This window comes from Sapajus apella, unplaced genomic scaffold (genome assembly GCF_009761245.1).
Source record: "Sapajus apella isolate SASKATOON/1434 unplaced genomic scaffold, GSC_monkey_1.0 scaffold7, whole genome shotgun sequence".
NCBI lineage: Eukaryota > Metazoa > Chordata > Mammalia > Primates > Cebidae > Sapajus > Sapajus apella.
In genome coordinates, this window is record NW_022436947.1 from 39,618,738 (window position 1) to 39,640,720 (window position 21,983).

Consider the following 21,983-nt stretch of genomic DNA (forward strand, 5'->3'; position numbering starts at 1 on the left):
TTACAATGCTAAGGAAAGGCTCGACTACTCAAAGACCATCTCCTCGGGACGAGACAGAGATATGGAGCCATTTTTCACTAGGTTCACAAGAAAATGTCAGCTCACAGCTGCTAGTGCACTGCCAGAGCGCATCTTAATTTGGTCCAAAGGGACTCAGCTAGTCACCCTCGCAGAACATTTTCTTAAAGAGTCCCCATTACAAATGTGATTCCCTCAGCTTCGAGCATCTTCTTGTTATATAGTCTGTGGCAATTGCATGGCACCGATCTGCATCCTATTCAAAACTAAATGCTTCCCCCCACTTCCTCTTAACATCATGTGAATTAGACACTTCTGAGTCAAAGGGGAAAAAAAGAGGAAGAGAAGCTTTCTCTTCCTACTCCCCACCCTTCTCCAGCTTCTTGACTAATACCTCCAGGCAGTTCACTTCAGAATAGAGCAGATTCTTGACCAGGGCACTATGGCAAATTGGCATACAAGCCTCTTGCTATCACAGAAAGCACAAGCAATGCTTTCTTTGTAAAAACACAGGAAAACACACATGCTGGAACAAAAGACCACTCTATCTGCACAGCAAGAAACAAGAGAAATTATGTGTTTGTTTTACACACATCTGTACCCACTGGTTTTTTTAAAAAGGCTTTAAACCTATTTTAATTATGACACATTGTATTTTTCCCCCAACCAGCTTAAAAAATCAATTTTTTAAGCTTCTGCCTTGATAGGAAGTAAAACACACTGCTGGAAGGATACCTGGTGGGTGTCTTTGTTGATGGGTGCCATTTCAAACTTATTATATTTGATGTCCATTATGTGGGAAATAAAGATAAGGCAAATGCACTTGGTTCTCTGAATTATTCTGACATTAGAAGAAATGCCAAGTCAGCAGATATTTGCTGTTTACATTTCACAATAACCTAATCATGCAATTGCAGCTTTCTGGAGCAAAACGCTAACTGCTCTCCAAACAGCCACCTGACAATCTAGGGCTAAAACACACATTCTGACTCAGAAGGAGACATCATGACGGCTCTCCACTGGCTGTATTAAACAAAAGCTCCGCAAACAAACGAGGGGCATTTGGCAAATGAAGTGAGAGTCGAATCAAGTTTAGGTTCACATCTGGTGGAATATGGCACTGCCTTCCCCAGGGGTTGAGGAGCAGAAGGGTTTGGAGGCTATAAATAGAAAACACACACATACACACATGCAGATATTTAAGCCAGACCCGGGTCAGTTTCAGCTTACTAACCTAGAGCTCTGTTCAGAGGAAGCAGAGAAGCCGCACGTCCTCTCCCACCTTTCCATGGTCCTCAGTCAGTGTCTTCTCAAACCACCTGTACTGATCCAACCCATTCGCAGATAAAAATAATTTTCTTGATAGAAGTAGTCTCAGCTGAGCTTTGATTGTTCAACATGGATGTCTAGAATTTTCCTCTTTAAGCCAGACACAGCAACACAAAACTGCCGCTGAGCTCTTTTGTTTTCCCTCCTCTCGAAGATGAAGCATGCAGCACTTCTCTCTCTCTCTCTCTGTCTCCCTCTGCCTCTCCCTCTCTCCCTCTCCCTCTCTCTCTTTCTCCCCTCTCTCGCTTCGGCTCTCTCCCTCCGTTTCCCTTTCCCCAACCCCCACCAGCAACCTCGCTCCCTTCCCGGTCAGTCAGGGGCATTTACATCTCTCAGCACGAGAACCTGTGTTATCTATGCGCCTGTCTCTCACTTTTGGGTTTCCTCTGGGAAAGGGAGGGGGGCGGCTCTAGGTGAAGTCAGGTGACCCCTCCATTAAAAGCCAGTGAGATGGATGGAGTGTGTGAATTTTAATATACACACAGGCACATTTACATTACAAAGCAGCGAGGAAAATCTAGCTCCTAGAGATTAAGCATTTTTGTTTCTGCTTTCATAGTCCCCTTTTAGCAATTAAGAGAAGCTACTATAGTATAATGAAATGTAATTAAACTTTTCAGCGTTAATAACAAGGCTACATCCTTTCAGAATCATCCAACTCAATTCTTTTAAACTTGTAAGCATAACTGTTTCTTTTTCTTTCAAGGGTCAAAGAATCAGTGGTTTTACTACTTACACGCTTTTTCGGATGGGTCTTTTATTTGGCATCTATTTAAACTTATCCTAAAGTTAAATATTATTATAAAAGACAATAAAAATAATGTAAAAGGAAAAAAAAATATGTGACAGAAACACCAAAGCACATAGCACAGGTAGAAATCAATAGTTTGCTATTGTGGAACTAGATTCAATAATGAGTAACTTTTTGCTCTGAGACAAATAATTTTTCCCTTCTCTGTTTCAGTGGCTCTGTCTTAAATAGAAATAAATGTAATAAATGTAGCAAGTATCCTCTTCTTGAAACCCAATCAAGCAAGCCTAGTAGAGAAGGGTGTCCAGGTAGCTAAGACCACATAGTACCCCAGAGACAGAAACAACTGGAAAACCTTGTGCTAACCTAATATAGCACTGAAGATACATTTATAGTCTATGGACCAAGCCCTAAAGAGTAAATCTGACACCACCTTCTCCCCACTGTGAAGTTTTTAATATCCAGGGGAGGCCATCTTTTCTATCTCTACCACTGAATAGAAAAGATATGTAATCTGCTGTTATGAACACTGTAAAGAAAAATGAGATAATACCATTTTCTTTCAAGGGTCAAAGAATCAGTCATTTATTTGGAACACTCAGATAAAAAGTACTTTGTAAAGCTAAGTGATAATTAGAATGAGGACCAACAAGCATCAGAAGAAGACTCTTATTTGGCAATTGGTGCTGTATCCATGGATTCTCAATTCAAGGGCATGATGATGCTGGTGCCTCGGCAAAAGAGGAAAACGGGGAGAGCTGACATAAAATCACATTATCCTTGCCACAAAAGACAACATTTCGAACTCTTACACAAAGAGCCTCTCCCTCATTCCAGAACGATGTCAGAGAGTGTTGCATTTGCTGCTTGGATTGAGGAGGCCAGCTGAAATATACCCAATCCACTCCATCAACACCTAAAATGAGTAAGAACTATTCACTGCTCTTGCTGGCTTTGTACTTTAAAAGCTTTACCTTGCATGGAAAAGATCCTATTTAAGCTTTTAAAATAAATTATATGCTAACTGGCTGCAAATTTAGCTTCAGTTTGTGCTACAAAAATTGGCACCAAAACACTGGACAATAAAAAAAAAAATCTTCCCTCGAAAAGTTAAGTTGCCTTAGGCAAATTTAGAAAGACCTAAAATGTTATAGGAAAAAAATATAAAGGATTTCACTTTATAGCTTCTAATAACCAAATCTGCTGCTCTTTCACCTTTTCTTTTTTCCCTCTAGCATTGGCTGTTTTCCTTTTGCGTTTAATCAGAGTTCTGTTTTGTTTTGTTTCCCCTACTTCACCCCTGGCTTTTGTTATTTTGGCCATGGAGTCACTTTCCTTGAATGTGCAAAAATGTTGGCAGGGACAGAGAGTGAGAAAGACATCTTACCTTAGATCAGATAATGTATGAGCTTTAACCCAAACACTGGTGTATGGCAACTTTCAGGCTCCATGCTATTCTAACGAAGATACCTGATAAACATGGAATGCAGACTGCATATATTTTCTATTAAAAAATAGAAAGATCATGACTTAAAGAGGCCTATTAAAACTCACCAATGACAGGCCAGTGCAAAAAAAAAAAAGATTAAAATTAATTAGCAAAAACAGTATAGCAACTAATGCTAGCCAACTTTTCAAAATTCAGTCCATTACTCAAGGAATAAACTGAAGTGCTGACATAGGGTAGAATAAATCTTTACTAACACACTCATTTATTCAACTAACTTTCATTGAGCACTTCTTTTGTGCTAGGCATTATACGAGGCACTGAGGAGTACAAGGAAAAGAAAACAGTGTTTTTTCAGAAACTGAAAACATGTCCCCACTAACATATAATAGATGTTAGTACCAAGTGCTATGGAATGTCAGAAAAAGAAGAAAAATTCTCCTTAATGGGAGGCAGGACAGTCACATAGAATAGGTAACCCTTGAACTTAGCCTTTAAGTATGTGTCAGTTTTCTAGGTAAGAAAGCAAAGGCAGGGGATTTCAGGCAAAAAGACACAAAAAACATGAACAAACCTAACGGGCTGTGAGTGATCTTGTATGTTCTGCCCAAGAATTTATGCTTCATCTAAGATGCAATAACAAGTTATTTAAAGTTCTTTGGCTAGAAAATTATATGTTTTACAAAGATTATTTTAGCAGCAAGGTGAAGGGCAGATTACAGAAGTGTTTTCTAAACTTTCCTAATTATAAGAATTACTTGTACATTATAGTAAATATGTATATCACTGGGTTCCGTTCCAGATCTAGAGGAGAAGTCCAAGAATATCTATTTACAAGTAGTATCCCAGGCAATTACTATCAGAAAGTTTCTGGAAACACTGGTTTTGTGGTGTTTGCTGAGCACTAGAATCACCTGTAGAGATTTTAACCAATCAACTACAGCCCACCTCTAAATTACTTAAATCAGAATATCTGGGGATAGAACCCAGAACTACTGTTGATTTTAATCTTCTAAGGTGATTCCAATATAGCTGAGGTTGGTAATCATTGGTTTAGAGAGAGGCAAGACAGAAAAAAAAGACTATTTAAAAGCTGTTGTAGAGAATATTTGAGTAAAACAACAGAATTCAGCTAGCTCAAATAAAGGAGTATTAATGTTACAAAAGGCAATAACAATGAGATTTTTCAGATGCAGGTATTGATCGACTTACGACCTATGCAACTTACAACCATTCGACTTTACGACCACAATCGCTAGCCACGACTGCTCCTGGTTGGGCGTACGACAGTGCGAACCAGCTTCCGGCAGCACTACCATCTCCGTATGCACCATTTCAACTATACATATAGCCTACTCAACTTACGACCAAATCGTGTTACGACCGGTCTGCCGGTCCCAATTGTGGTCGTTAAGTCGAGCACTAGCTGTAACATACACATAGGAAGCACAGTAACACTATATGAAGCCTCACAGGACCTGGGGCTAAGAAGCCACTAAAAACCAAGAATCCTCTTCTCCCTGCCATTAGAAGCTGTATAATTGCCCCCTTTGATTCTTCCTGTCTTCTATTCTTTTTTCCTTTTTTTTTTTTGAGAGGGAGATTTGCTCGTCACCCACGCTGGAGTGCAATTGTGTTATCTTAGATCACTGCAACCTCCACCTAGCGGGTTCAAGCACTTCTGCCTCAGCCTCCCAAGTAGCTGGGATTACAGACGTCCACCACTACACCCAGCTAATTTTTGTATTTTTAGTAGAAACAGGGTTTCACCGTGTTGGACAGGCTGGTCTCGAACTGCTGACCTCAGGTGATCCATCCGCCTCGGCCTCCCAAAATACTGGGTAAACAGGTGTGAGTCACCGCGCCCAGCACCTGTCTCCTGTTCTTAACCAGCCTCCTTTTCTTGCATCCTGTCACCTCCAAGGCCGTGTTGTCTTGTCAATTCTAACATCAGTGGGCAAAGACTGTATTGGTTGTGCTGATTTCCTTAGTTTGCCCCTGATCGCATCAGTTATAGCCAGTGTCTCACATTCACTTTGCAGGAGCTTGGGCAAAGATTTTCTGAGAAGACCACAGGCAAGGCAGACACACCTAAACATATCCAATACAGATACAACAGTTCAAGCAAAACATGATTAAGAAGGCTTGAGTAGGCCAGTATTAGAAAAGACTAAATGTCCCCGATGCTTTTCAGAAGTGGAACTCACAGAACCTGGAGACTAACTGAATATGAGGGTATGGAAGAGAAAAAGTCACCACAAAAGAAAAAGTTTACCTTCATTTACTCTAGTTGCTATGTTATAATACAGACACTGCTAAGAAACTATCCATTTGACTAGTCAGTAGAGATATATATTTGATTTCGAATGCCACACTTATATATATAGAAGCCTAAAGGCCAATGGAAGGCCAAAATTTAATCAGGAAATTTAGACAAATGGGGATGGTTACATACGGAGTTCTATATATACCCAAGATTGTTATGAAACCAACTGAGAGACCTATTATCTCTTGTGGACACCAGGGACTTTTTTACATCTGTGCCTTTGATTCCCCTTCCTGAAATGAACTCTCCCTTCCTTTCTCCATCTATACTTTATCTATTTTATCTCTAAGGACTCCCTGATAACATTGTGCACATGAATCTACCCCATCTCTAGTACAGTTTAAACTTAAGGTATATAGCTATTACAACAGCAGCAGCAGAAATAAAAATACTAATATAAGGTTCTTCTATTAATATTGAAGGATTTGGCTTTTTTAATTGTCACGATAACTTGGAAAGTGAAGTGTGGAAAACCTAAAGAACTCACTGAAGGTCAGAAAACTAGTAAGTGCAGTTTCTGGATGAAGACTCAAGGCAACTGGTGCTTTGCAGTTAACATTGTATTATACCTTATTCTTGAATCACCTGGAAACCAAAATTTAGTTGTTGATTATATTAGTAGAGAGCATTGTTAGCTGTTTTGCTTTCTACTCTCTTGTGAACATGCAAATGTCTCCATTTTAGGAACTGGACTCTATCTCTGGGTTTAAAGCCTTTCTCTGTCATTTTGGGGCTGTATGACCAAAGGCAAGTCATCTAAACTCTCTGTGCCTCAGTTTCCAGACCTATCTCATAGACTTACCATGAGGATCAAATGAAATTTTATGTTTAGCATTTAGTACAATGCCTAGAACTATTATGTTCTCATTAAATGTTAATTATTAATTATATTACCATTATTGTTATTAAAAAGTAAGAAGCAAAATCCCTCAATGAGATTTTCCTTATCCAGAGAAAAGATAGTTTACGTAGCTTTCAGATAATTTATGTAGCTTTAAATCATTCTGGTTTTACCAAGCTCCTGTTGATTAATCAAATTAGGAAACTATACTTACTAGTATTTAACTAATCATAAACTACATATATTACTTTATAATTAGATTAATACTGGATGGTCTCTTGAGATATTTTTGATCTCTTTTTGGCAGGCAGAAAGTAGAATTTGCATAATTTCTAAAAATCCATCACTTGCATTTTAGCAATAAGCTAATTATTCATTTTTTTAAAAAGCAATTATATCTGCTTTACCTATAAACAAGTCTTTTTTCTAATTAAGTATTTTCATTATTTCCATGGAACATGTCTGTACATTCTAAGTTTACTGACAAATAAAACTTCTTTTAAGTATGTATCACACTTGTCAGTTAAGTACATGTTTAGTGTAGCTATGGCATTGTGCTCATGTAAAATCAAAACCAAATAAATAGTAAATCTTATCTCACAATGGGAAAAATTCTGCATGGGAATTATGATGGTCACATTTTTGCAAACTATAGATAAGCATAACCTCGAGAAAATTGTCTTCTTTTTTCAATAAAATAAAAGTTGTTGATCCTACCAGGTAAAGATCCTACTCTTGATGATTTGTGTGAGGGTAAACTAAATGATTGATATATGATATGATTGAACATTGAGTGTGTATGTACATTACTTTGGGGTTGGCAGCTATGGTGTTTGCAGAGCCAGGATCTATTGGAAATTTCTCACCCTGTTTCATGGACTATTCACTTCTTTTTGACTGTTTAGGACAAATTAATACATTTTCTGTCACTGTCAAATGTATGCTGCTCTACTTGAAGATAGTTATATGTGGGTGCCTATATAAATATCATAGAAAATGGTTAAAGTTTGATTACCCCATTCTAAGAGAAGAAAAGCAAAAAGGAGCAAAATCATCCTTTGGGTTTTTCTTTAAACTAACCAGCCAAAACATATGTTTTAAGAAAAGCCTCTAAATATAGCACAGTGTCAAAAAGGCACAGCTTCAGCAACCCTGACTACACTATTTCCTAGCTGTGTGGTACCAGATAAATTACTCATTTGTAAAACAGTCCTCATATCACTTGTATAGAGTTATCAAGCATTAAATGACATAATGTATGTAAGGAGGTTAGCGCAGTGCCTGGTACACCACCACCATTATCACCATCACCATCAATATCATCATCACGACCACCATAATCATAACTACTACCATTACCACCACTACCATAATCTTCACCACCACCATCAGTACCACCATCATCATCTTCCTCCTACTTATCATTATAGCCAAAGCTTGTCATGTACCAGACACTGTTCTAAATAAGTGCACAGTGCTAGCTTCCACCATTATTATTACAATATTTTCTTTTAATGGTTTCAAGTTATAAAATTGCATATTTTGAGCCAATTACCTTGATATAAAACACACTATCATAATGGGCCCTAGTCAAAGTAAAGGCATCCATTTAAATACCTTCCAGTATATAAAGTAAAATAGAACATAAACTGCTTTCTCCTTTATTAGTCTTTCTTCTCGATAAACAAGTCTCAGGATCAGTTGTTGCACACGGAAGGACCCATCTAGATGATTTCTAAGTCCTCTGAGTGTAATTCATCATATATTAACAATATGCTTCACATGATTGAAAGGACCGAAGCACAAGTAGAAGGGCTGTCTGTACCAGGTGATCATGAATAAATTCCGTTCTTGAGCTGCTCTTTATGGATTTGCATTTCTGATCTCATAATGAATCATCCCAGTTTTGATTTCTGCAAACCAGGCTGAATTGGGATCTTTTCACCAGAGGATCATGCTTTTCCATAATCATCTACATTGCCTTGTGAACCCAATAAGATGGGCATAACTGGGGCAAAGACAAAGTTTGCCAGAGCTGAGCCTGGACAAAATTTTGAAATGCAGTTTATTGTCCATACCTTCCACTTCTTTTCTCTGCACTTTAATCCACTCGGTGCCACTTTCCCCATTCCCTTAGAGTCCTTCCTGCTTTTGATTCTCACTTCATAACAAAATCAAAATTCAGTAGAATAAACTGTGTAAATTAGTATGTGGTTATCTAAAGTAGGGCTACTTTTTGTCTTGGTGACTTTGGATGATTTGTATAATCTTTCAAGATAAAAACATTTCTTAGAAGTAGAAACTAAAAATAATTTCTGGAACATCTAAACTATGGCCTAAAATGTCTATTTAAAGGACTGAATTAACTGAGCACATTTCTCATAAAGTCCAATTTCAAATTAGAGTAATGGAAAATGGAAAGCTTAGAAACTATATACTCTGACCTGGGTAACCTAGCACTGGAAAAAGAGACAGTGTACAGCTGCCTTGGTTTTGAATGGCAGTTCTATCACACACTGTGTGACTTTGGGCAAGATAGCTTAATGTCCTTAAATCTTAATTTCCTCATCTGTAAAATACAGAATACAATATCTAACCTCTCAGGTATATTGTAAAAAATAAAAATAATTATGAAATTACTATAACAGAATCTAGCATATAATAGTTTCTCAGGAAACAGGACTTTCCTTTTCAGCCTTTTTTTTTTGAGGGGTTGGGGAGCCTAACTCTGTTGCCCAGGCTGGAGTGCAGTGGCACAATCTTGGCTCAATGCAACCTCTGCCTCCCAGGTTCAAGCAATTCTCTTGCCTCAGCCTCCTGGGTAGCTGAGATTACAGGTACGCGCCACCACGTCTGGCTAATTTTTAGTATTTTTAGTAGAGACGAGGTTCATTGTTGGCCAAGCTTGTCTCGAACTCCTGATCTTGTGATCTGCCTGCCTTGGCCTCCCAAAGTGCTGGGATTACAGGCATGAGCCACTGTGTCCAGCCTTTAGTCTTTTAAAGAAGTCATTCATCCCCCAAATAGCTACTTTTTTCCCCAGGTTTGATCATTGTCCATGTGTCACCTGATCTGCCCACATCCCCTTAGTTCACCTGACATTTGCCCAAATGTCTCTCACTATTTAAGTAATGTGCTCTTGCAGAAGATCTACATTTTGGTCAAGTGATCTACTTTCCTGAAAGCACCCAAGCAACTTAAAACCAAAATCAAATTAAATTGGATTGAGAAAGAAGGGAAAGATAAAGGAAGAAGAAGAGAGGATAGAAAAGAGGGAAGAGAAAGAAGAAAGAGTTACGTGCTCTATCTAGAGACCAGAAGATGGTACTGCAGAATAGTTGAGTAAGTTTTGATTGAATCACTGTGTTAGGATTAAGGAGACCTACCTTGGATAATTTGTTTAATGTCAAGGACCTTCTCTTTGAAACACAGATATTGAACTTTTTCAAGAGCTCATTAGGCTCATAGATTTTGGTTGTAGGAGATTAAGAAGTTGAACATTTCTTGAGGTGCTTTCAACATCAAACTCTATTAGTTCATGATACTGGGAAGTGAACTCCCATTGCCTCAACCTGACTCTAGGCCGGACCCTGCTATGTGCAACATCCCATTCAATCCCCTTGGTGATAGTACTATACTCATTTTAGAGAGGAAGAATTTTTGGCTCAGAAAGCTTGGGTGACTTTCCCAAGGTCAAAGACCCAAAGGGACAGAACATGGATTAACACCTTTCAATACAAAGCCCACAGGTACTTTTTACTGCACTATACTGCCACCCTCTGGGACAGAAATTAGAAATAAAGATATTAAGAAATCACATCTTACTTAAGTGACTGGAAAACCATTGCAGATAAATGCAAACAGTCCTGCAGCAGTCATGGAAACTTGAGAAAAGAATGCCTGTGATGACAATGTGTACTGCTTACTGTTCAAAAACTGGCTCTATGAAAAGCAAGCAAACAAACACATTGATTTGTATCACTTGCTCATTTTTGTAGAGTAAATATGCCCATTATGGCAAATTTCAAGCTATCAACTTAAAGCCACTGAACTGGATTTGGGAAAAGATGTACACAAATGTCTCTTTCAAGACAGTGCTAGCCGCCTCCAGCACCCCACTCTGTATGTGTGGATTTGTGTGTGTTCATGTGTGTTTGTACCTGATTTATAATGCCACTTTCTGTAAACACATTAAAAAGCAAAATATCAGTTCAAACATGTTTCTTAAGTCAGTAACAATGAATATCAGGAGTTTCAATTATGCCCTACTCAATACTGCCACTTTTTATCAAATTATGCAGATTGCTAGTATTTCTCTTTCAGTTTCATAACATAACGCTCAATAATGATTACTAGTATTTCTCTTTCAATTTCATAATATAACGCTCAATAATCCTAGCAAATAAAAGATAACAAAACCCCATGCTTCCAATCTTGACCTCATTTTCTACCATGTACTGGATGGTTCTTATATAACTTTGGAATGAATACTTTTCAAGATTTCATATGAGATGTGTGAGGCTTTCAGTGAACCCAAGGCGGGGTTCCTCCAGTAAAACCAGCAGGTGATAATTATAGTATTTGTCAGTTCTGTCTCAGTAAAGGGCCATTAGGGAAACCTGAACAGAAAGGAAAAGTAAAACTGTCCCATGGCCCTGCCTTTCTTATTCCTCACCTTCTTGAAGTTCCATAACTGCTTGAATTCCTCTAGAATAAAAGTAGGATGACTGACAAGCTGTAGTAAAATTGCATGGATAATTGAGCAAGCAATGGAGTTGTCATTTGCGTAGATGGCCTCACAAATGATATTCGGATAGTTTGGGGAACGATTTCTGATTACTGAGACAATTTAGTTCATCTTATTCATTTCTTCTGATTGCAAGATACTGAGGTAAGAATATAGCAGAGGATTAAAAGTGAAGAGCCTACTATGTAAAAAAATTTTGCACAAAGTCTTGAATTATTGCACACATAAATGTGCAGAAATTTCTCTCCATCTAGTAAATAAACAAAAAGAGAAAAGATGCTTAAAGCATCTGTGCTATTGAGGGAGAAAATGGGACTGAAATGGAGGCACATCTTCCCTCTTCAAGATTTATTATAAAGGGGAGAAAAACAAATACCCTACATATTCAATTGCCACCCATAGGACAATATATTTCTATGTGAAAGGAATAGCTTGCATAGCAAAAAATTATATTAGAAATTTTAAATGAGAAATAGTGCTTTTATAATAGAAGAAATAATGCTTTAGGACTAAATTAAAGTAAAGAAAGTTAACATCAGAAAAACCATCCTAACTATTAGAATAGGTCACTGAAAGAAATTCGGATATTAAAGACTCTGATGAAGTTTTACTTTGAAATCTTTAAGAACAAAAGGTAAATATCTCTCTTCAACTGTTGTGTTTCTTACTAATAAAGAGTTAAGTTAGAGTAATGCCTTGGAGGTTCTTACATAATTCTTTAAAATTTTACAAATTTTAGGCAACTTCATAAATGATAAAATAGTGAAAGTAAAATTAAAATCAAAGTGTGATTCAGATTTTTCAAAATTCAAAACAATTTCTAAATATTAGACAGTCACCTTAAGAAAAAAAGTTCATATCTGATGAGGTGAAAAAGTAGCACAAAATGGAGTCAGAAATGATAAGCTTCCTCCGGCTCAGGAGAATGTCAGCAACTGAGTGGTAACTTGAAACACCGCAGCTGGGGTAGGAGGAGTGAAGAGGAAAGTTTCACCATAGATCCCTTGGGTAGAACAAACGGGTCTTTGTAAACAAGTGGACACAAAGTCATGGAGAAGGGTGATTTGAGGGGGACTGGCTTCTAGCTTGGGTCTTTCCATTCTTCACTGTCCCAACTTCATTTCGCCTACCCCCAGTAGGCGGAGAGTCAGTGCGGGGCAGGTTATTTCTCTGAAAAAGGAGTGGGAAATAAATGAGTTTGATGTTAAAAATTTTGAGTGTGGAGTACTTGACAGAATCTGAGTTGGAGAGGTTCAGAGCTGGGATCCCCTAGGGGATAACTGAGCCCTCTAGCGGAAGTGGGAGGAATGGGTGATATCCGCCAGGAAGGGACTAGGTGCAAAGAAGAGCGAAAACATCAATATTTGAGGGGTGAGAAAAGATTTGGAGCTATTAAATGATGCTGAGAAAGACTGTCAGAAATAAAGAAAAATAGGGGATGGTGACTGTTTCACACACAGACTGCCTGTTGGCCAAGCAGACACGGCCTGGGCACCGCTGACAAACGTGGTGCCAAACAGCTGTTTTGTAAACTTTGAGAGTACTAAGCAGATCACTAAGTGATCTGAGACGCTGTAAGGGAAGAAGGCAAAAACACATGCATTTCAGAGCTTCAAAACCTGTTTCTCTCTCAGACTACTTTTGAGAGCTTTAAAAAGCCATATTCTTAGACTCTATCTCTGGGGATTTTGATTTTTGTAAATGAGATTCCTTATCTCATGTCATTTCTTCAATTTTGACAATACTTGAAAACAATTGTTACTGGTGTTTTGTTTGTTTGTTTTACATTTTGTATTACCTTCCAACTAGTATGCAAACATCTTGATGGCAAGGACTGATTCCTGTCCTTTTGTATTCCCCAGAACACCTAGCAGAGTGCCCAAGAAAAATAGTAGGTGCTCAATAATATTCACTGACATGTGAGAGTGAATTGATCATACTATGGCTCGTCAAGATAAAATCATCAAGGTGATCAGTACGAATGAATATAGAGACTGAGACACATACTTGAATAAAGATTTCAGTATATTTTAATAACAGAACAAGCAACTTTTGATGCTAAAATAAAATCTGAAATGGCCACTCCGAGAAAAAGGACTGGTTTCCTGACTTAAAGCCACGTCCGCTTTATTTTTGGAGGATGTTGATTTGACTTGGAGATGGTTAAATGTGTCAGTCTGAAGGTGTATGTGTGTTCCTGTGATGAGGAAAAAGAAACATAATTATAAATGTCTCTTGATAGCCTATTCATTTACCATGCTATTTTGGAAACAGTATGTTTTTAAATTGGTTTGTAGTGTTTTTGGATGGGAGTTCCACTGTACAGGAACCTGGAGCTTTGCCCCCTATGGATTTTCTCCATTGGAATTCAATAAAGTGTAATTGAATTACAATGGGTGAATCCACAAGGTGTCAATTTCTGGCTGTTGGGTTGAGGAACCCTCCTTCCTCAAGCAACCCCACCCGCTAGTGCTGAGTTCCTGGCCCTAGTTTGTAGGCAGCAGTGCTGTACAGATGAACACCTGTGCACATTGTTAAACAGCAAAATAACTACTGTCGTGAAATCACGTTTAATTTTAGGAATTGAAGAAAAACTCCCCATATTTCTATTTTAGCACACAGGATGTGGCCTACTTCTTTAAAATGTCAAGCATAGCGACACACATATTTTATTTAAAGAATACGGAAACACCCGTTTTCTTCTTCGACTGAGTCTGGGATATAGCCTTTTTTTAATCAGGAAAAAAGGAAGTTGACATGTTTTTGGAATGGTCATACTAATTGCGTTGGCATAGTGTATGAGGGAGCTTTCAAAGATAGTATCTCATTTGATCATTATAACCATCCAATTAGGTAGATCAAGCAAGTCTGATCATTCCAGCATTTCAGATAAAGCTGAAGCTCAGAAAAGTTTAGATCAAGTGTAAACCATGTCCAATGTTTCAGGGTTTTTTTCATTTTGTTTTGTATTTTTCTTACCAATGCTGGGGCTCAGGAAACAATATCCCAAAGTATGTCACTTTGGCATGCTGAGTACTTTGGAATAAAGGATATCAGAAGACCTCAGAAGCAGCCTCAGAACCAGGGTCTCTCTGACCTTCTCTTGCCCTCCTGTCTCTTGTGCCTCATTCTCTTCAGAAGTAAGTCATAGAAATCAGAATTTCTCTTCCTCCAAGCAGGTCATAGAAACCAGAACCCCTATTAGCCAAAGCTAGTCATAAAAACAAGTTATCACTCTAATTTTCCCCATTTTTCTGTCTGGTGGTTGGCCATAAAAACATTTCTCTGACTTAACCTTGTCCGATGGTAGGTTATAAGACCCTCATTCCGGAAGAGTGCTGTCCCATACCCAGGAGGAAGAAATGCTATAACAGAGGCCAAAAATAACCTGGACAGGCTTTGCTGGGTTTCTCCACTGAGTCTATTAGCATTAGATCGTACTGTTTTTGTCCAATCATATCTCTACATGGTTGTCTATTCTTCATGAAGCTTAAGCATAAAAATGGATAGTTTGCTCTGTATATTTGGGTCTTTCTGATGGGCTCTGTGTCAAGCAAAACTTTGATTAAATAAATCTGTTATGCTTTTCTCTTGTTAACCTGTCTTTTGTTAAAAGTGTGTATGTGTGTTCCTATGATGAGAAAAGACAGGTTAACAAGAAAAAAGCATAACAGATTAATCAAATGTTGGCTGTGACCCTTAAGATGAGTAAGAAAAGGTATCATCTTTCCATCCTTACACTATTAAATAATGCAATAGCTTAGAACTATTTTTTGCATCATTCTAAAGGTTCTCATTAGGCATGCATGCTGCCTGGCTAAGATTAACAGTCAAATAAAGTTATTAGGGGGAAAATGTATAACTCTGTGCTTATAACTATATGTTTACTAAACAAAATGAACAAAATTCAAACTAACCAAGTGATTAATAAAGTTATCACCCTACTGCTTTGTTATAACATAATTTTGAAACTATCATTTAACTTCAGAAAACCCAAATAAAGTGAAACTAATTAAATATTTTAAAATGAGAGAAAAAATCTTCATTCGAGAAATTCTTCTAATTTTGTTCTGCTTCAAGTTAGTTTGTTTAAAAGTCAATTAGGTTCATGCAAGCCTGAGTTTGCAAACAAAATGGAGATTGGATCATTTTATTTTAGGAAGCATTTTTATTAGTTTTTATAAGCCAATAATACAAAATTGTGTAAGGGTTCTATTTGAACGTTTACAAAGTTGGAAAAGTATTGAATTGAAAAGCTGTTAAAAGTTTTGTGAAATGAATTGTCAATTTTGCCATCATGTCAAAAGTACTGCCTTTGATGCCACTCACTTTTCTGCTCCAGGGAAGTATGTAACTTTTTTTTCATTTTGGTACTCTGTTATTTGTTTTCTTTTTTGGGATTTAAAACTATGTCATTTACTCACATAATTGCTTCTCTCATGGTTATATCTTTACTCCTTGCTTTTGAGAAAGCCATACTATTTATTTTTCCTCTTTCCTGTGTTCCAGGTGCATCATCTAACTTATTTGAGCTAAGTGCCCCTTTCTGTAAAGTGAAAAGTTGAACAAGATATTCTTCATGATGTCTTTCAATTTTAAAACGTTATGCAATTTTAGAGAAAAGCTGAAGGGTCACCCAATATGGTGTGACACACAAAAGACAAATATGGGGAGAGTTACTTTTTCACTCTCTGCAAACTATGCCTGGACACTTCCCTGGTAAGATGTCATAACCTAGACAAGAACACATTATGAATGTGAGACAGAGGGAGACAGAGGAATGAAGGAGAGAGATAGCGAAGCAGGCTGGGAGAAAAACAGAGAGGCAGGCATCTACTGGACATTTATGGATTTCTTGTGTATTAGAGGTAGTAATGAACCATATCACCCCCCACAACCCCTGATAGACTCTGCCCTCTCTGTTAAAAGCAGCTCTATGTTTCCAGGTGCTCAGAAAAAAATAAAAAATAAAAATAAATAAAACACACACACACACACACACACACACACACACACACACACAAAACCTTAGTATCATCCTTGCCTCCTGTCTCTCACTCCTCGCACCAAATCCTGCCAGCTGTACCTTCAAAATAGATAAAAATGTAACCCCTTTTCACTACTCCCACACCCAGCAGGTGGGTGCAAGCTACCCTCATGCCTAATATGGACCATGGCAGTACTCTAACTGTTCTCCTTGCTTCTTCCCTTTTTCTTAGACTCATGAACCTGTTAAAACCTAAGTCAGATCTTCTGGGTCCTTTTTAATCCCAAAGAGTTTCTATTTCATTCCAAATATAAGCCAATGTAATAAAAGTGACTTATGAGGCCCTTTAACATTTGCTGGCCACTTCTAAGCCCCCACCTCTCTGAACTAGTACCTTTTCTCTTGTTTACTGGACTCTGGCCACAAGGACTTCCTGATGGCCCTTCTAAACCAGGACGAAGAGCCCACTATAGGGCCTTTGTGTTTGATGACCCTCTGCCTAGAACGGTCTTCTCTTCGGTATCTGTACGGGTACCTTCCTTGTTCTTTACCTTCTCCCACTTCCCCCCACTCACATATTCTTTCTAGTTCTCAGGAAGCTGCTTTACTTTTCTGTAGTGCTTTCCAGTATCTGACATACTGCTTACTGCTACGTATTTCAATTATTCATCTTTTTTGTTGTGTGCCACCCCACTAGAATGGAAGCCTAATGAGGCAGAGATTTGAATCACTTCTGCTCACTTAGTGCCTAAAACAGTGCCTGGCACTTAATCAGCCCTCTGTAAATACTGGTTGAAATGAATTGAACTGTTTTTAACTACAGGATGGAAAGGAAACCTTGAACTGTGTCTTGAGGAGAAGGTAGGACTCTGGATTGGGGATAAGAAGTATGGAGGCTATTTTTTTTTTGGAACAGGGAAGTATACACCACTTGGGAATGAAAGTCTGCTTTGGGAGTATCTCATTTAGTTACCTCAGGTTACAAATAGAACATAGAGACACAAGAGAAGTTAAAGTCACAAAGACAGCAAAAGAGAACAACGTTAGAACCCTGGTCTTCAAACGCTCCTATTTCAGAATGCTTCCTAATGAGTCAAAATATTTAAATTTCGAGTTTAGCCAGGATGAAATACAAACAATATTAGAGAGTATTTTTCTGTTCTACCCTGTTATTACCAAAACCATCAAGTTAATATTAGCCATCAAAAAGCTAATGCTAGGATCCAAGATGGCCAAATAGGAACAGCTCTGAAGTGTAGTTCCCAGTGAGAACAATGCAGAGGGTGAATGATCACCATATTTCCAAAAGAGTTATTACTGCCCACAGACCAGGAGATTCCTGGGCTGAAAAGTGCCATGAGTTTCCAGCATGGCTGTTTCAGCCAGTGCAGTGGGTCTCCACACAAAAACTCACACAAATCTGGGTGGCCTTTTCAACAGGTCCCTGGAACACCTGGGAGACAGAGCCACCCATTCAACTGGAAAAAGGGGGTCTGAAATACGGAGCCAGGTAATCTGTCTCAGTGGGTCCCACTCCCACAAAGACCAGCAATCTGAAATGCTCTGGATTGAGAGTTTCAAAGCAAGTGCAGCAGGACCCAGGATGGTCCAGCTTTGTGGGTGAAAGGGTGTCCGCCAATACTGAGGCTGTCTGCCATTACCGAGGCAGTCCACCATTACCAAGGCAGTCTGCCATTACAGAGACAGTCCACCATTACTGAGGCAGACCACCATTACCGAGGCAGTTCTAACTATACCTCTATAAACAAAACTGTAAGGAAGTTCACATAGCAGCTGGGCAGAGCCCATGGCAGCTCAGCAATATCTCTGCTGGCAGACTGTGACTAAACTACCTCCTTGCTGGACAGGGCATCTCTGAAAAAAGGCAGTAGCATGTCAGGAACTTATAAGTAAAGCCCCACCTTCCCAGGACAGAGCACCTGGGGAAAAAGGCGTTTATGAGTTCCACTGCAGCAGACTTAGACATACCTGCCCAGCAGCTCTGAACAGAACAATGGAGCCCACAGCTCAGCACTTGAGCTCCTATAAGGGACAGACTGTCACCCCAAGCAGTTCCCTGACTCCCGTATATCCAAAGAGATACCTCATAAAGGAGAGCTCAGGCCGACATCTGGCATGTATCCTTCTGGGATGAAGATAACAGAAGAAACTGGCAGTGACTGTTACTATTCTGCAGCCACTGCAGGTGATCCCCAGGCAAGCAAGGTCTGGAGTGGACTTCTAGCAGTCCAACAGTAGAGGGGCCTGACTGTTAGAAGGAAAACTAAAAAACAGAAATAAATAACTTCATCATCAACAAAAGGGATGTCCACTCAGAGACCCCATCTGAAAGCCACCAACTACAAAGACCACAGATAGATAAATCCACAAAGATGGGAAGAAATCAGTGCAAAAAGGATAAAAACACCCAAAACCAGAATGCTTCTCCTCCTCCAAGAGATTACAACTCCTCACAATTAAGGAAACAAAGCTGGATGGAGAATGAGTTGATGAATTGACAGAAACAGGCTTCAGAAGATGGGTATTAACAAATTTCTCTGAGCTAAAAGAACATATTCTAATGCAAAACAAAGAAACTAAGAACCTTGAAAAAAGGTTTGATGAAATGCTAATGAGAATAAACAGCTTAGAAAAGAATATAAATCACTTGATGGAGCTGAAAAATACAAGATGAGAATTTTGCAAAGCATACACAAGTTTCGATAGCCGAATCAACCAAGCAGAAGAAAGAATGACAGAGATTGAAGATCAACTCAATGAAATAAAACGAAAAGGCAAAATTAGAGAAAACAGAGTGAAAATAAATGAACAAAGCCACCAAGAAATATGGGAACATGTGAAAAGACCTAATCTATGTTTGATAGATAAACCTGAATGTGATGGAGAGAATGAATCCAAGCTGGAAAACACTCTTCAGGATATTATCCAGGAGAACTTCCCCAACCTAGCAGGGCAGGCCAATATTCAAGTCCAGGAAATACAGAGAACACCATAAAGATATTCCTCAAGAAGAGCAACCCCAAGGTACATAATCATCAGATTCACCAGGATTGAAATGAAGGAAAAAATGCTAAGGGCAGCCAGAGAGAAAGGTCGGGTTACCCACAAAAGGAAGCCCACCAGACTCATAGCAGATCTCTCGGCAGAAACTCTACAAGCCAGAAGAGAGTAGAGTCCAATATTCAACATCCTTAAAGAAAAGAACTTTCAGCCCAGAATTTCATATCCAGCCAAATTAAGCTTCATAAGCGAAGTAGAAATAAAATCCTTTATAAACAAGCAATTGCTCAGAGATTTCATCACCACCAGGCCTGCTTTACAAGAGCTCCTGAAAGAAGCACTAAACATAGAAAGAATCAACTAGTACCAGACACTCCAAATGGTAAGGAGCATTGATACAATGAAGAAACTGGGTCAACTAATGGGCAAAACAACTAGCTAGCATCAAAATGGCAGGATCATATTCACACATAACAATATTAACCTTAAATGTAAATGGACTAAATGCCCCAACCAAAAGACAGAGACTGGTAAATTGGATAAAAAGTCAAAACCCATCGGTGTGCCCTATCCAGGAAACCCATCTCACATGCAAGGACACGTATGGGCTCAAAATAAAGGGATAGAGGAAGATCAACCAAGCAAATGTTGAGCAAAAAAAAGCAGGAGTTGCAATCCTCGTCTCTGATAAAATAGACTTTAAACCAACAAAGATCAAAAGAGACAAAGAAGGGCATTACATAATGGTCAAAGGATCGATGCAACAAGAAGAGCTAACAATCCTAAATATATATGTACCCAATACAGGAGCACCCAAATACATAAAGCAAGTTCTTAATGACCTACAAACAGACTTAGACTCCCACACAATAATAGTGGGAGACTTTAACACTCTACTGTCAATATTAGACAGATAAATTAAACAGAAAATTAACAAGGATATCCAGGACTTGAACTCAGATCTGGACCACACAAACCTAATAGACATATATAGAACTCTCCACCCCAAATCCACAGAACATATATTCTTCTCAGCACCACATCACACCTACTCTAAAATTGACCACATAATTGGAAGTTGATCACTCTTCAGCAAATGCAAAATAATGGAAATCACAACAAACAGTCTCTCAGACCACAGTGCAATCAAGCTAGAACTCAAATTAAGAAACTAACTCAGAAACGCACAACTTCATGGAAACTGAACAACTGGTTCTTGACTGTTGACTGGCTAAACAATGAAATGAAGGCAGAAATAAAGATGTTCTTCGAAACCAACAAGAACAAAGACACAATGTACCAGAATCTCTGGGACACATTTAAAGCAATGTCTAGAAGAAAATTTATAGCAATAAATGCCCACATGAGAAGCAAGGAAAGATCTAACATCAATATCCTATCATCAAAATTGAAACAGCTAAATGAGCAAGATCAAAAAAACTCAAAGACTAGCTTAAGACAAGAAATAACTAAGATCAGAGCAGAACTGAAGGAGATAGAGACACAAAAAAACCTTCAAAAAAATCAATAAATCCAAAAGCTGTTTTTTTGAAAGGATCATCAAAATAGACCACTAGCCAGATTAATAAACAAAGAGAGAAGAATCAAATAGATGCAATTAAAAAAGTGATAAAGGGGATATCACCACCAATTCCACAGAAATGCAAACTACCATCAGAGATTACTACAAACAACTCTATGCACATAAATAAACCAGTAAACCTGGAAGAAAAGAACAAATTCCTGGACACTTGCCTAAACTAGGAAGAAGTCGAAACCCTGAATAGATCAATAACGTCTCTCAAGCCTAAACTAGGAAGAAGTCGAAACCCTGAATAGATCAATAACCTCTCTCAAGCCTAAACTAGGAAGAAGTCAAAACCCTGAATAGATCAATAACAAGGGCTGCAGTTGAGGCAGCAATTAATAGCCTACCAACAAAAAATTGCCCAGGTCAGATGGGTTCACAGCCAAATTCTACTAGACATAGAAAGAGGAGCTGGTACCACTCCTTCTGAAACTATTCCAAACAATCCAAAAAGAGGGAATCCTTCCCAAATCATTTAATGAGACCAACATCATACTGATACCAAAACCTGGCAGAGACTCAACAAAAAAAGAAAACTTCAGGCCAATATCCACGATGAACATAGATACAAAAATCTTCAATAAAATACTGGCAAACCAACTGCAACAGCACATCAAAAAGCTTATCCATCACAATGAAAGGCTAGTTCAACATACACAAGTCTATAAACGTAATCCACTACCTAAAAGGACCAAAGACAAAAACCACATGATTATCTCAGTAGATGCAGAGAAGACCTTTGACACAATTCTACCGCCCTTTATGCTAAAAACTTTCAATAAACTAGGTATTGATGGAACATATCTCAAAATAATAAAAGCAATTTACAACAAACTCACAGCCAATATCATACTGAATGGGCAAAAACTGGAAACATTCTCTTTGAAATCTGGCACTAGACAAGGATGCCCTCTCTCACCACTCCTAT

At 38.4% G+C, this 21,983-nt stretch overlaps 1 protein-coding gene across 17 annotated transcripts in view; it reads right to left on the bottom strand.

Annotated features, from left to right (window-relative positions):
* Positions 1-21,983, bottom strand: part of MAGI2 (membrane associated guanylate kinase, WW and PDZ domain containing 2) — a 1,439,413-nt gene that overhangs the window by 749,601 nt on the left and 667,829 nt on the right. For 2 of the 17 annotated variants that reach the window (XM_032275754.1, XM_032275756.1), the window contains exon 1: positions 1,253-4,715. The exons of the other annotated variants lie outside the window; for them this stretch is intronic. The gene's annotated coding sequence lies outside the window, so the exon portion shown is untranslated. Of the gene's footprint in view, positions 1-1,252; positions 4,716-21,983 lie in introns of those variants that run through there. 17 annotated transcript variants of the gene reach the window in all.